Here is a 14,472-nt window from a genome sequence, read left to right as displayed (position 1 = left end):
ACATTTGTGACATTCCTTCTCCTTCTGTGATAGATCGAAAACAAGTCAAACAAAGGCAGGGTGAAGTTGCATATTAACTCAATCGTTAACGATGCCCTGCCTAATCTCATTTTGACCTTCGGAGGGGTTAAAGAGGGCGAGCAAACATCTGCAAGTCAGGGTATCAAATGCAGATAAGATCAACAGGACATGTAGATTACAATGAGAATGGAAAACAGGCCAGACGTCTTGGCAACATTCAGAAAAGCTTCTCCATCAGATGTCCTCCAAACGAACTCGATTAAAAACATTAATTTTATCAATATATATATATATATATATTGTTACGGAACCCGACGTTGGCCTCGGTTCCCGTTATCGAGGGGGGATGAAGCCCCTCGTCTGTTACTGACCGACGTGGTCCCGGGGGTATGACGCCACGCCCGGTCGGCGCTGGGTAGGGTTTTAGGCCCACAAGTCCTATGACCTAAATACCAGCGCTTCCCGGTACGCGAAGGAACACCCCCCGCTCACGGCCGCAGCGTAATGGATGTTGCGCCGAGCGAAGCGAACTGCGGCGTGAGCCGTTTACCAAGACTAGACCCGATTCCTTAAACGTTGGCCAAATCGTGCCACCGGTATTCAATTGGGAAATCACCAAAACGACAAGGATGTGAAGAAGAGGAAGACGAAGGCAAAAGGGTTGGAAATGCTACTATATTTATTACTATTATTTACACAATGAAAGGAACCAAGGAGAAGGAAGGATAATAAAGTAAAAACAGAAGAAGAAGAAGCGGACACAGTGCACCTTAGCTTACCTATGCAGTCTTAATTAATACCCCAGGACAAGACACACAAAACAGACTACGAGCAAACTCACACAAATGGGGAAATTGCAGGCAGGAATGGAAGGACTGGAAGGAGAGGAACGCTCCGCTCGAACCGGAGCATGGTCGGCCCGGGAGTCAGCAGCCGCTGCCCTTCCTTGATCGGCACGTTCAGCAGCCGCCGTCAACGCCCTAGCTGCGGTCGTGCGGGCTGCCGTAATACGAGCACCCTGGCGGAGTCAAAGCTGCGTGGCTCCAAGCTGGTGGTGGTGGATTTCAAGGCTGATGCTCATCTGCCGCTTCTCTGGCTCATCTCAGGACGCGTCTCCCGTCTCTCTCTGAAGATCGTCTCGACTCATCTACTCATCTGGACTCATCTCTGGCGCATCTGGTTTAGTGTCTAACCCGATTTTCACCTCCTCTATCTGGTTCCCCATCCGTTTGATTTCCCGGGTGGATTGCTCCCCTATTGCCCGCAATTTGTCTTCCATCCTATTTTCTAGCCCCGTTAACCCATTCTTTACCTCTTTTATCCCGTTGTCTAACCCCTCAAATTTATTGTCTAAACCCTCAAAGTTGTTGTCTAAACCCTCAAATTTATTGTCTAAACCCCCAAATTTGGCTTCTAGCCCCCCAATTTTTCCCTCGAGCCCCCCGATTTGGCTTCCCATATCATTCCTCAATTCCCCTATTTGATTTCCCATATTACTTAACCCGTCTCTCAATCCCCCGATTTGATTGCCCATGTCATTCCTCAAATTGTTTAACCCATCTTCCATCTGGCCACCCATTTCTCTTCGCTCTCGGGTGGATTTATCACTTTGGGCATCCATTTTTGCCATCATTTGAATCATAAAGACTCGCATGTACTCTGGCATCTCGGGCTCGGCTGCCGCAACCACGTGCGAAGCGCCATTTTGCGCCTCCACAACCACGTGCGCGAGAGCGCCATTTTGTGCACCTGAAGCCTCTGCAACCAGATCTTCATTGCTCTCCTCTTCCCTTTCTCCCACATATATTTCCCCGAGGTCCTGGGTCGACTCTACACCCTCTAATTCCCCCACCGCTATCCCGTCGCCTTGACTATCCATGGCACGATGTTAAATTTAGGATGTTAAAATACAATCTCGGGCCACTCGTAATTTGAGCGCGCTAAGCGCTTCAGGTCCGTATCCCACTCCTGACACCAATTGTTACGGAACCCGACGTCGGCCTCGGTTCCCGTTATCGAGGGGGGATTAAGCCCCTCGTCTGTTACTGACCGACGTGGTCCCGGGGGTATGACGCCACGCCCGGTCGGCGCTGGGTAGGGTTTTAGGCCCACATGTCCTATGACCTAAATACCAGCGCTTCCCGGTACGCGAAGGAACACCCCCCGCTCACGGCCGCAGCGTAATGGATGTTGCGCCGTGCGAAGCGAACTGCGGCGTGAGCCGTTTACCAAGACTAGACCCGATTCCTTAAACGTTGGCCAAATCGTGCCACCGGTATTCAATTGGGAAATCACCAAAACGACAAGGATGTGAAGAAGAGAAACTGCCGAAATCTCGGCTCTCTGCTCACCTTCACTCTTTCATTCCTCTTTTCTCCCGCCTGTGGAACAAACTCCCACACTCCCTTCAATCCCTCTCCTCCCTCCAGGTCTTTAAAACAGCTGTTCACCACCATCTCTTATCTTCCCCCATCCATAACCTTGATCTTTTCTACCCCCACTAATTCACCCCAGATCCACCTTGTTTGAAATTCCAACTTATTTCCTGGAAATCCTGGCAGTGTCCATATGTTTATACCTCTCCCACCCCCCCCCCCTTCACATGCCTCCCCCCCTTCACATGCCTCCCCCCCTTCACATGCCTCCCCCCCAAAGCCCTCTCCCTCCCACAGATCTCTCGATGTCTCCATGTCTCTCGGTCCCTGCTCTCAAATGTTGTGTTTGTGTCCTTCCCCCTCTCTCCCCATCTTGTCTACCGCTCCCGATGTTATTTGTTTTATGTGTCTGTTTGTCTTTCTGTGTGATTAATGTTCGCTCTTTCACGAGCCTCGATCTTGTATACAAAAAAAAAAAAAAAAAAAAAAAAAAAAAAAAAAAAAAAAAAAAAAAAAAAAAAAAAAAAAAAAAAAAAAAAAAAAAAAAAAAAAAAAAAAAAAAAAAAAAAAAAAAAAAAAAAAAAAAAAAAAAAAAAAAAGAGGAAGACGAAGGCAAAAGGGTTGGAAATGCTACTATATTTATTACTATTATCTATCTATAATTCCAGTAATCTCTGTCTGTACGTTTGTACGTTTGTACGTCTGTTTGTCTGTGACCGCTGTTTCTCGACAACCACGGGTCCGATATACTTTTAACTTGCCAGGTATATTGCTGGGGACCCGAGGATGTGCCTTTTCAAGGTTTCATATTAATCGGACAATTACTTACCGAGCTATGTCCAAAAAACGATTCAACCAATCAGAGAGCAGCGAACGATCGCGTGTGCCGAACGTGGCGGCCACACTCTGCCTCGGATGGCACATTTGAGAGCGTATTCATTTATTTCACGTTTGCAAACTATGTTGGCGTTAAACTATGTTTTAATAAAGTTTTAAAACTAATAAAAACGAATTTGCGATTCATTCGCTTTCCTGCGCGTTTGTGCACGCGATGGCGATTTCTTTACCAAACTCCGGAAGCCGTTCGCTTTGGACCAAACCATTGCATGTAAATAGAGGGGGGGGATTGTCACCACTCGCAAGCCGTTCGCTTTGGACCAAACCATTTCATGTAAATAGAGGGGGGGGATATAATTTTAGATATAGATATAGTACGGGCATGCCCTAGTTTACACAATGAAAGGAACCAAGGAGAAGGAAGGATAATAAAGTAAAAACAGAAGAAGAAGCGGACAGTGAAAATGCTAGCTTATCTAAACAGGCTTAACTTATACCCCAAGGACAAGATAAAGACAGACTACAAGCACACTTACACAGGGGATGATGACAGGAATGGCAGGAGGTGGATGGCTGGAGGGAGAGGAAGGCACGGAGCTGGCTGGAGCTTGACCCCGCACGGGACGTCGGGCTGGACCTCGACGGCCACCGATGCCACCGATCCTGGTTCCCGCGGGGTAACGGGTCGGAGCTGCGTGGTACTGCTCTTGCTTGCTCTCAGGACTCTCTCTCAACGCTTGCTCTCAGGACTCTCTCTCTCTCTCAATGCTTAATGGTTCGCTCTCTTCGCCATATATCTCCCCTCCCTCTCACAAAGGCTTCCGCGCGCGCTTATATCTCGACTCCGGCGATCCAGCCGCCGGCCTCCAGGACACGCCCATCGGTGAGGTCGCCTCGGCCCTGATTGGTCGCGAGGGCTCACCGATCCCGCCCTTAGAGGAGGTGTTGGCAAGGCCACGCCTTGTTCCCGGTGCTGGGCCGACTCCTCCCACCTTCGGCTCCGAGATGACCTCGTGGCTAATGGAGTCTTGCAGCGAAAACAACCACAACCCACAGATGCAGCAGAATTCAGTGAACCGCTCAATGCAGTTGGCAATTGAGGAAAGGGGAATCCATGGAGGTTCTGGGGAAATTGAAAGGGGATACTACCTTGTTTCACTTCGGTGCAATGCAGTATTAGTTAATGGATGACATAGCCTTAACCTAATACACACAATAAGGAAATAACTACCAACAAGGAGGAAATCTATGATTGGCTAACGTGATTGTATATGACCTAACTAAGGGACGCCCTTTGACCTTTATACACAACAACTGGAGGAAGGAGGGTGATATCTTACAATTTATTACACAAAAAAAAAAGCACAATTCTCATATCCACAACAATATATATATATATATATATATATATATAGTGGGGCAACTTAGCATAACAATTGTGCATTTTGTGAGGAAAGCACCAAATTTGGCACACTAGTGGACTATCATATTGTTGTGGATATGAGAATGTTTTTTTATTTTGTTGTTGTGGTAAAAGGTTGTTGTAAAAGGTTGTTGTAAAATATCACCCCTCCTCCCTCCGTTTGTGGTTGTATAAAGGTCAAAGGGCGTTCCCGTAGATAGTCCATAAAACATACATGCAGGACACGATATATCTTTTTTGGACAGTTATATCCTTATTATGTGTATTAGTGTAAGGCTGTGTCTTCCATTAATTGAAATACTCCATTGCACCAGTGAAAGAGAATAGATCCCCTTTCCTTCCCATCCCCAAAATCTCCCTTTCCTTCCCATCCCCAAAACCTCCATTTCCATATTACATCCCCTCTCGTCATTGCTGAGCCCTCGATTCACAATCACCTCCCCTCCAATAACCGCCATTGACCATGTGCTTTGAGTCGGAGAAGAAGGGCGTGTCTCCACCTCGTCAGAGGGGAGGAGGGGCGTGCCCGCCCGTCGTCATCCAGGGCGGAGCCCGAGGGTCGCGCGACCAACCAGGGCCGAGGTGAGCGCCCCGATGGGCGTGTCCAAAGCGCCGGCGGCGTAATCGCTGGAGGCGCTATAAAAGGCGCAAAACGGAAGTGAGTAGAGAGTTGGTCACAAGGAGTTGGTCTGAGTCGGTTGCCAGAGGAGGGTCAGTGGTTGCGTTGGTTGCGGTGGTAAGGAGTCGGTGGTCAGTTGGTTGCGGTGAGGAGTCGGTGGTGAGGAGTGAGAGAAACAAGAAAGAGTTGAGGGTTTGGACCAGACGAGTGGGACAAGGCCTGGCAAAGCACGCGACGTACACGGCAGCCAAAACAGCAGCGTGGGGCCTGGCCTGAACGGCGGCTGCTAAACGCGCCGGTTGTGCTGCGGGACCCCCCTTGGACCTCCCTCTCCCTCCAGCCATCCACATCCTGCCATTCCTGCAATTCCCCGCGTGAGTCAGTGTCTTTTGTTTGTTCTGTCCTGGGTTAATTAAGTCTGTAGGTAAGCTAAAATTTGCACTGTGTCTCTAATCCTTCTGTATATTATTTTATTATCTTTCCTTCTCCTTGGTTACTTTGAGCATGTAAATAGTAGGAATAAATTTAGTGGTATTTCCAACCTTTTTGTCTTCTGCTTCTTCTTCTTCACATCCGTGTCGCCTTTGTCTTTTCCCTATTGACTAGTTGTGGTGCGATACGGCCAAAGTTCTGGGTGAATCGGGTGAGTCAGGGATCCTGTTAGGTCGCGGTCATATACCAAACCGCTCGGTAACTAACATCTTAAACCGCGATCTGTAACAATTGGTGTCTGGGAGTGGGATTCGAGGCCCGAACCAAATTTTTAAAACGAATAGAGAAAAAAAAAAAAAAAATTTGGTCAAAATTACGAGCTGCCGAAATTTGTTTTGTTTAAAGCAAAACCCGAATTTTGAAATCGCGCCATGGCTGGTCAAGGCGACGGGATGCCGGTGGGAGAGATAGACGGGGTAGAATCGACCCAGGACCTCGGGGAAATGTATGTGGAGGAAAGAGAGGAGGAGAACATTGGCAATGTGGTTGAGGAAGTATCAGGCGCACAAGATGGCGTCCTCGCGCACGTGAGTGTAGCGGCACCAAATTTTGCCGCACCCGCGACCGTAGCAGCGCCAGTGGTGGATTTGAACCTTTTTATGATGCAAATGAAGGCCCTTATGGAAAAGAATAGTGAGCAATTGGGAGACCAAATTAGAGGTTTGAAAAGCAGTATGGGAGAAATGGGGGGCCAAATAGGAGAGATGGGGGTCCAAATGGGGGTAATGAGGGACGAAGTGAGGGGTACCGGTGAGAAGTTAGACAATAATTTTGAGGGGTTAGACAACGGGATAAAAGAGGTAAAGAATGGGTTAACGGGGGTGGAAAACAGAATGGCTGCCCAGGAGAATCAGTTAGAGGGGGTGAAAAATGGGTTAATGGGGCTAGAAAATAGGATGGAGGACAAATTGCGGGAACTAGGGGAACAATCTGCCAGGGAAATCAAACAAATGGGAGAGCAGATAGAGGAGGTGAAAATCGGGGTAGAAACCAAACTGGATGCTCAGAGGGATGAATTGGGACAGATGAGGGTGGCATCTACAAAAGAGATGGGGGAGATGGAGGAGATACGACGAGGTGTGGGTGAGGAGGTCTCGGGGCTACGCGAGGAGGTAAAGCGAGGTGAGAAGCGTATGGAGAAAGAGGTGAGAAATAATACGGCTAAGTTACAAGGGGGAATAGAAGATCTGACGGAGGAGGTGGAACAGCTGACGGAGGGACAAACGAAGTTAGTGGAGCAGGTTCAAAGGAACACTGCAGTACTCGGAGGGTTAAAGGCGACACAAAAAGAAATTAAAAACGAATTAATAGCGACACAGAGGCAATGTCAGATGGTACTGGAGGAACTGACAATGAGGGTGGACGAGGTGACAGAGATAATGGAGACAAAGGACCGGCAGGTGAGGATGCACATAGAGACGGTCACGGTAGCCCTAGAGGACGAACTTGAGGAGACGCACCGAGAAATAAAAGAGGTTAAACAAAAACTAGAGGAAGTGGAAGAAGAGGTGAGTGAAATTAAGAAGGGACGGACAGAAACTAAGAGAGAAATCCAGGAGGAGGTAATGGAATATGTACAAGGTCTGTGTTCAAATCATGATGAGGTGCTCACTAACCAAATAAAAAGTTTGCAGGTGGCAGAGGAGGTGCGACGACGAAGTACGGAGGTGAGTGGCAATGTATATGATGTGAGGAAAGCTTCAGTCGGCTTGGGGATTGGTTTGGATCCGGGTGTTCGTGAAAGGCCGTTGGTGAAGTGTGTGACAGGTCAGGTGTGCGAAAAAAGAGGTGTGCGAGAATGTCCGACCATGGGGTGTGTGAGGAAAAAGTGCACGCCGAGGAGTGAGTGTGCCGTCAAGAGGGAGTTGGTCGAAGCGCGTGTGCGAGGGGGTACATGGAAGCGCGGTGTGGTGAGTGTTACGGAGGAAGTAACGAGAGAGTGTACACCTGTGGTGAGTGTTACAGAGGATGTAACGAGAGAGTGTACACCTGTGGTGAGTGTTACAGAGGATGTAACGGGAGGGTGTGCGCGAGAAAGGTGTGTAACGGACGGGTGCATGAGGAAAGAGTGTGCTGTCGAGAGTAAGGGTGAGTGCGCGGTCAAGAATGGAGGTGAGAGTAGTGAGAGTGAAACGGAGCGTGAGTTGGTTATGACAGGTGAGCGAGGATGTACACCTGGAATGGAAGGATGCACACCTGGAATGGTAGAGCGTGTGTGGGAAGGCACATTTGAGTTGGTGGTGAGGCACGTGGTTGGGTGTGCGAATGAGAGCACACCTGTGATTGTCACGGAGGAAGTGACCGAGGAGGGGGCGCGAAGAGGTGTGTTGGTGAGGTGTGCGACCAACGAATGTGTGCCAAAGTGTTCGGTGGTCGGGTGTGTGACCAAGTCGGCGAGCGGAATGAGTGTACCGAAGTGTGTAAGGAAAGGTACGAGGAGAATGGGAACAGCTGCATGTATGAGCAAGAAAGGGGTAGCGTATGCATGTAAGCGTCCAGGTGAAGCGTCGACGGTAACCAGGCTGGAGGTTAGAACGACTTATAGCCGAATCAGGCCCTCGGTGCGCGTCGGGCAGCTTCGCGTGCCGCAAGGATCAGCGGGGATCCGAACCACGGCGGTTTCGAAAGAACCGCCGTACGCGATCCACGCTGTGCCTCGCTTGGCACGGCCGCGGCCGGGCTCCACTAGGCGGAGCGGGCAGCTGGATAGGAAGGGTCGTTATAGCGACCACGTTTTGTTGAGAGGTGCCGGCAGATCGAGATCGGGACATTGGATGGCTCCACGCCGAGGTGGTGCGTGGGATCTCGGCCCGGGTAAGCCCCCGCCCCTGCCCCGAATGCGGGACGCATCCAGCCGCCGGCACAAAAGAATCCGCGTTCATTGCTCGGCTGTACGAAGCCGGGCTGTAGATGTGAATTGGCGCACCGAGAGGATGTAATAAGTAGACGGATGATGATGGTAGTGATTTGAAACGAAATTTAGAAAAGTGAATAGAATTGGCAGTAAATGGAAAATTTTTGAATTGGTTGGGATTTGGACGAGCAAAATTGATAGAGAGACCCCCGATGTGGTGGGATGGCAAATCCACCATCCCTCACAGTGGGGCAAATGCGCACTAGCTTATGGGGTGTATGGCAGTGAAAACTAGCCCGGGTGGGTTAGGATATTGATAGGGATCTAGCGAAGATGACATTAGGTAACGTTAAGGTTAGTTAGTGACTGATACCTGTAGTGGGGACGCAGGTAGATTAGTATGGATGATAATGACGTGGGAGCGCAATAGTTTAAAGGGACGACTGGGAAGCGCAAGTTTCAGAGGGTAGTAGTTAGCTGAGATGATGCCGTGTGTGTGAGGATTGAACAGGTGAGAATGGAACAGGTGTGATTGCACAGGTGTGCAACTGAACAGGTGTGTGGAGCAGTGTATGAGGGAGTAGTGGTGATTGCGTGTTGTGTTGACCAAATGGTCCAGGAAGAAAGGAGGGTGCAGGTGGCACCAGGTGTGAGGGCACAGGTGTGCAACAACAGGTGTATGTGGCTGTGTGGAATGGATGGTCGTGGAGTGAGAATGGTGGAAATTGTGGAGTGGAGTGGATGGTGCGAAGGTGTGAATGGGGGAAGAGTGGACCCCCATCACGGATACCCGGGGCGGGTAGTGTAAGTGTTAGGTAGAGGGTACAGGTAAATTGTGGTTGGATATTGGCATCTGTGGTGCGGGTGACAGAATGGTATGTGGATGGGTGCATTGGTGTTGTGGAAATGGCTGGGCGTGTAGCCTGTTAGTGTGTGTAGTTGGTTTGGGCACTCCACCACTGTGAGGATGTCGGCCAGGTGAGGCCGCAGGTGGGCTCTGGGAGCTGGTAGTAGTTGTTGTGGATGGGGCCCGAGGATCCGGAGGACGGACCCGGGTAGCCCAGTGCCAGCGGGCACCATGGGGTGACAGAGCCAGGAGGGGCTGTCCCCAGTTAGTTAGGTTAGGGTGAGGAGCTAGGTAAGCTCGGGTGGCAACTACAGTGGTGGAGGTGTGCAGGTGGGTAGACCTGCTGGGAGAGTTACACGTCGCAGCCCAGAAATTGTGCGAGGCACCGGGAGAGGAATCGGGGGAGTGAGACCCCAAATTGAGAAGCACCACAGTTTGGGCAATGGGAATTGGTTTTTAGAACCCGTAGTGTAAGTTGGCCAATGGATTGGCAGGGAAAGACCCCGGGTAGTGTAAAGTGTGTTAAGGTCATTTAGAGGATAGTTAGGATTGGAGTCTCCTCGCACCATCTGCATCCACTCACCTGAGGTGACAGGTACTCCGCACCATGCCATGTTTAATTATTTTTGATGCAAATGTTTTGGAATGTGAGGCGCATCATGACGTGGGTATGACATTGTGCTTTGATGTTCCATCTCTGCCTCCTTATGAGGATTGATGGTGAATTTGGTGATGGCAAATTTTGAAGTAGAGGGATTGTGGAGACGAATTTGGTATTGGGGAAATATGGGGAAGACGTGACAGTAGTGACGAATTTGTAAATGTGTAGATTTTTGTACATATGGGGTAAGGGCAAGGGTAGGGTAGGTGACAGGGGGGTGACGTACGGTAAGGACGAGCTTTCTCACTTCGCGCTCCGTACGCATTTCGCCTTGCATTGCCTTATTGATGTGTACCCTTGTGACCTTACCCCTCGCTCAATTGTCTTTCCCCTTTTGTCTCCCACATGACCTGTGCGCCATTGGGTGCCGAGGGGAGCGTGCGTGGGTCGGCCATTGTGCGCCCGAAATTCCCAGAACCAGCTGTCTGCATCGATGCACCACATTATGGACCACATGCCTGTGGCCGAGCACCACTTATGGACCCCATGGGTTGGGGCAGGGCCCCTCTGCTGGAACCGGCCATGAGGGCCCGACATCTTGCTGGCGGACCTTGGCCACAGGGCACCGATGCCCTACAGGTGAACCACACTAGTCGGCCCTGTGGGCTATAAATAAAAGCAAATAAAAAGGACACATTGGGCACACTTTATTGAAAATAGGCCGCCAGTAAGCAAAGCAAAATGAAAATGACAACATCTGGAAGACAAATAATAATCACCAGCAGAGGGAGCCGAAGAGCAAGAGATCACCTGCAGGGTTAGGGGTTGTTGATTTTATTTTTATGGAACACTGATGAACTATGGTGACTGCACCGATTGGTGCTTGGGTGTGTATTGGTGCGTTTTTGGGTGCTTTAATGGTGCGTCGATGCAGAGCAGACTGTCTCCCCCCCCAGAAAGAACAATCACAGGTCCTGGGTTAGTTTTGTAAATAAAAATAGCGTCATTGTAAATAATGCTTCCCACCGTCAGTGTATAGTTTGAAGACCATTCCACAATTCGGTTAACTGTGGGCGTAAGTCTGTTAGGCAGGGTGCAATGGAGCAGCGGGACACATTTATTTATGTTTTAAAACTGTCACACTCAGGGTCAGGTTAAAAGTAGAGGGAACTACACCTACGTGCCACACTAAGGTAAAAGTTATAGGCCCGGGATGTGCCTAAGGGGAGGAGGGTGCAGTGTTGTGGATATGAGAATGTTTTTTTATTTTGTTGTTGTGGTAAAAGGTTGTTGTAAAAGGTTGTTGTAAAATATCACCCCTCCTCCCTCCGTTTGTGGTTGTATAAAGGTCAAAGGGCGTTCCCGTAGTTAGTCCATAAAACATACATGCAGGACACGATATATCTTTTTTGGACAGTTATATCCTTATTATGTGTATTAGTGTAAGGCTGTGTCTTCCATTAATTGAAATACTCCATTGCACCAGTGAAAGAGAATAGATCCCCTTTCCTTCCCATCCCCAAAATCTCCCTTTCCTTCCCATCCCCAAAACCTCCATTTCCATATTACATCCCCTCTCGTCATTGCTGAGCCCTCGATTCACAATCACCTCCCCTCCAATAACCGCCATTGACCATGTGCTTTGAGTCGGAGAAGAAGGGCGTGTCTCCACCTCGTCAGAGGGGAGGAGGGGCGTGCCCGCCCGTCGTCATCCAGGGCGGAGCCCGAGGGTCGCGCGACCAACCAGGGCCGAGGTGAGCGTCCCGATGGGCGTGTCCAAAGCGCCGGCGGCGTAATCGCTGGAGGCGCTATAAAAGGCGCAAAACGGAAGTGAGTAGAGAGTTGGTCACAAGGAGTTGGTCTGAGTCGGTTGCCAGAGGAGGGTCAGTGGTTGCGTTGGTTGCGGTGGTAAGGAGTCGGTGGTCAGTTGGTTGCGGTGAGGAGTCGGTGGTGAGGAGTGAGAGAAACAAGAAAGAGTTGAGGGTTTGGACCAGACGAGTGGGACAAGGCCTGGCAAAGCACGCGACGTACACGGCAGCCAAAACAGCAGCGTGGGGCCTGGCCTGAACGGCGGCTGCTAAACGCGCCGGTTGTGCTGCGGGACCCCCCTTGGACCTCCCTCTCCCTCCAGCCATCCACATCCTGCCATTCCTGCAATTCCCCGCGTGAGTCAGTGTCTTTTGTTACCTTCGCAAAAGCGGAAGGTTATGTTTTGATCGCTGTGTATTTATTTGTATGTCTGTGTGTGTGTGTGTGTGTATGTTATTCGCATAACTCAAAAAGTATTCAACCGAATTGCATGAAATTTGGTGGGATGATTGGTTATTATACGGGACACATTTGATTAGATTTTGGGAGCAATCGGTTCAAAGGTCAAGGTCAAGGTCACGAAAAGGTCAAAATCGTATTTTTACCATAGCGCGGTCAATTTTTATCCAATTGGCATGCAACTAATGCCAAAATGTTCAGAATTCAATGCCCGATCTTGTGATATACGACATGACCCAGTGAAGACATTACCCTTGTTAGCGGTTGGGGGTCAAAGGTCAGGGGGGTCACGACCTTGCAAAATGTGCGTTTTTTGTCATAACTCGGTCAATTCTTATCCGATTTGCATGAAATCAGCACCAAACTGTTCACTGTTCTGTTCCCTACACTCCCATGCCAAGTACAGAACAGTAGCTGCGGCGAAGGTATGCGCTCTACCGAGTGCCCGTTCTAGTTTGTTCTGTCCTGGGTTAATTAAGTCTGTAGGTAAGCTAAAATTTGCACTGTGTCTCTAATCCTTCTGTATATTATTTTATTATCTTTCCTTCTCCTTGGTTACTTTGAGCATGTAAATAGTAGGAATAAATTTAGTGGTATTTCCAACCTTTTTGTCTTCTGCTTCTTCTTCTTCACATCCGTGTCGCCTTTGTCTTTTCCCTATTGACTAGTTGTGGTGCGATACGGCCAAAGTTCTGGGTGAATCGGGTGAGTCAGGGATCCTGTTAGGTCGCGGTCATATACCAAACCGCTCGGTAACTAACATCTTAAACCGCGATCTGTAACAATATTATGAAAAGATCTGGATATTGTATTGGGCCATCTCAGATTCAGAGATTTGATTTTAGCAAGATTTCGATTCGATTGGGATCGAAGAGAACACCTTCTTCGTCTTCTGTACAGTGAAGTTGCCAGCCCTGAATTCTCTGGCTACATCTGGGTGCTTCATTGGGAGCGCAACCATGTCCCTCAGGTGAACAGGGACCCACCTGGCATAGTGTGTGTGGTCTAAGGCATGGAACCATGGGACCAGTTCCGTCAGGGCATCAAGGTACATCGTGAATGAAGCCTGCCGCAGAGAACGCACATATACCAGTACCAACATCTCCAGTTCCAGCACAGTTGCCCAGTACTGAAAGTTGGGAATGTCTTCTCCTCTCTGGTGACACCGGTCTTCGAACTCAGGCAGGTCTTCTGCATCATCAGCATATGTCATACAGTGGCGTTCATACGCACGGTGTTGCAGGATGTGCAGTGCCGCTGCAGTGATTTGATGAGCTCTTCTTGTGCGGGTGACGTGGGCAGCTCGCAGGAAGGAGTCGGCCGTCCCTGGCATTGCAATCTCAGCTTGCAAATCTGCAAAATCTGCAAATCTTGCAAAAATCAAATCTCTGAATCTGAGATGGCCCAATATCCAGATCTTTTCATATGATAGTCTACTAGTGTGCCAAATTTGGTGCTTTCCTCACAAAATGCACAATTGTTATGCTATATTTAGCTTAGCCGCAGAGACAACCTTGATCCTTGATCAACCTTGATCAACCTTGATCCTTGATCCTTGAACAACCTTGATCTTTTCTACCCCCACTAATTCACCCCAGATCCACCTTGTTTGAAATTCCAACTTCTTTCCTGGAAGTCTTGGCAGTGTCCATATGTTTTATACCTCTCCCACCCCCCCCCCCCTTCCCATGCCTCCCCCCCAAAGCCCTGTCCCTCCCACAGTTCTCTCGATGTCTCCATGTCTCTCGGTCCCTGCTCTCAAATGTTGTGTTTGTGTCCTTCCCCCTCTCTCCCCATCTTGTCTACCACTCCCGATGTTATTTGTTTTGTGTGGCTGTTTGTCTTTCTGTGTGATTAATGTTCGCTCTTTCACGAGCCTCGATCTTGTATACAAAAAAAAATTAAAAAAATAAAAAATAAAAATAAAAAAGCTGCCGGACTAATATACATATACAGACTTGGCATTTAATATGGAATATTTTTTTTTCCTTGACTTCGGTTTACTTTCTTAACTCGGTATATCAATCTGGTGAGTTTCTTTTACACTTTGGTGATTTATTTGTTAAAAGAACCATGTCACTGATTGTCTGTCGCAGCAAGAAGTCAACAACAGGATTATATCACAGGTGGCGTGG

General features: G+C 49.0%; 2 protein-coding genes across 4 annotated transcripts in view; one reads left to right on the top strand and one right to left on the bottom strand.

Moving 5' to 3' along the window:
• Nucleotides 1-14,472, bottom strand: part of LOC137427197 (amine sulfotransferase-like) — a 490,514-nt gene that overhangs the window by 277,581 nt on the left and 198,461 nt on the right. The gene's annotated exons all lie outside the window — the stretch shown is intronic.
• ZUP1 (zinc finger containing ubiquitin peptidase 1) overlaps nt 1-14,472 on the top strand; it is a 133,809-nt gene that overhangs the window by 5,108 nt on the left and 114,229 nt on the right. The gene's annotated exons all lie outside the window — the stretch shown is intronic.

Source organism: Myxine glutinosa, chromosome 5 (genome assembly GCF_964187855.1).
Source record: "Myxine glutinosa chromosome 5, kmMyxGlut1.1, whole genome shotgun sequence".
In the NCBI taxonomy this organism is placed as follows: domain Eukaryota; kingdom Metazoa; phylum Chordata; class Myxini; order Myxiniformes; family Myxinidae; genus Myxine; species Myxine glutinosa.
Note: the sequence above shows the minus strand (reverse complement) of the source record. Positions and strands in the feature narration are given on the sequence as shown.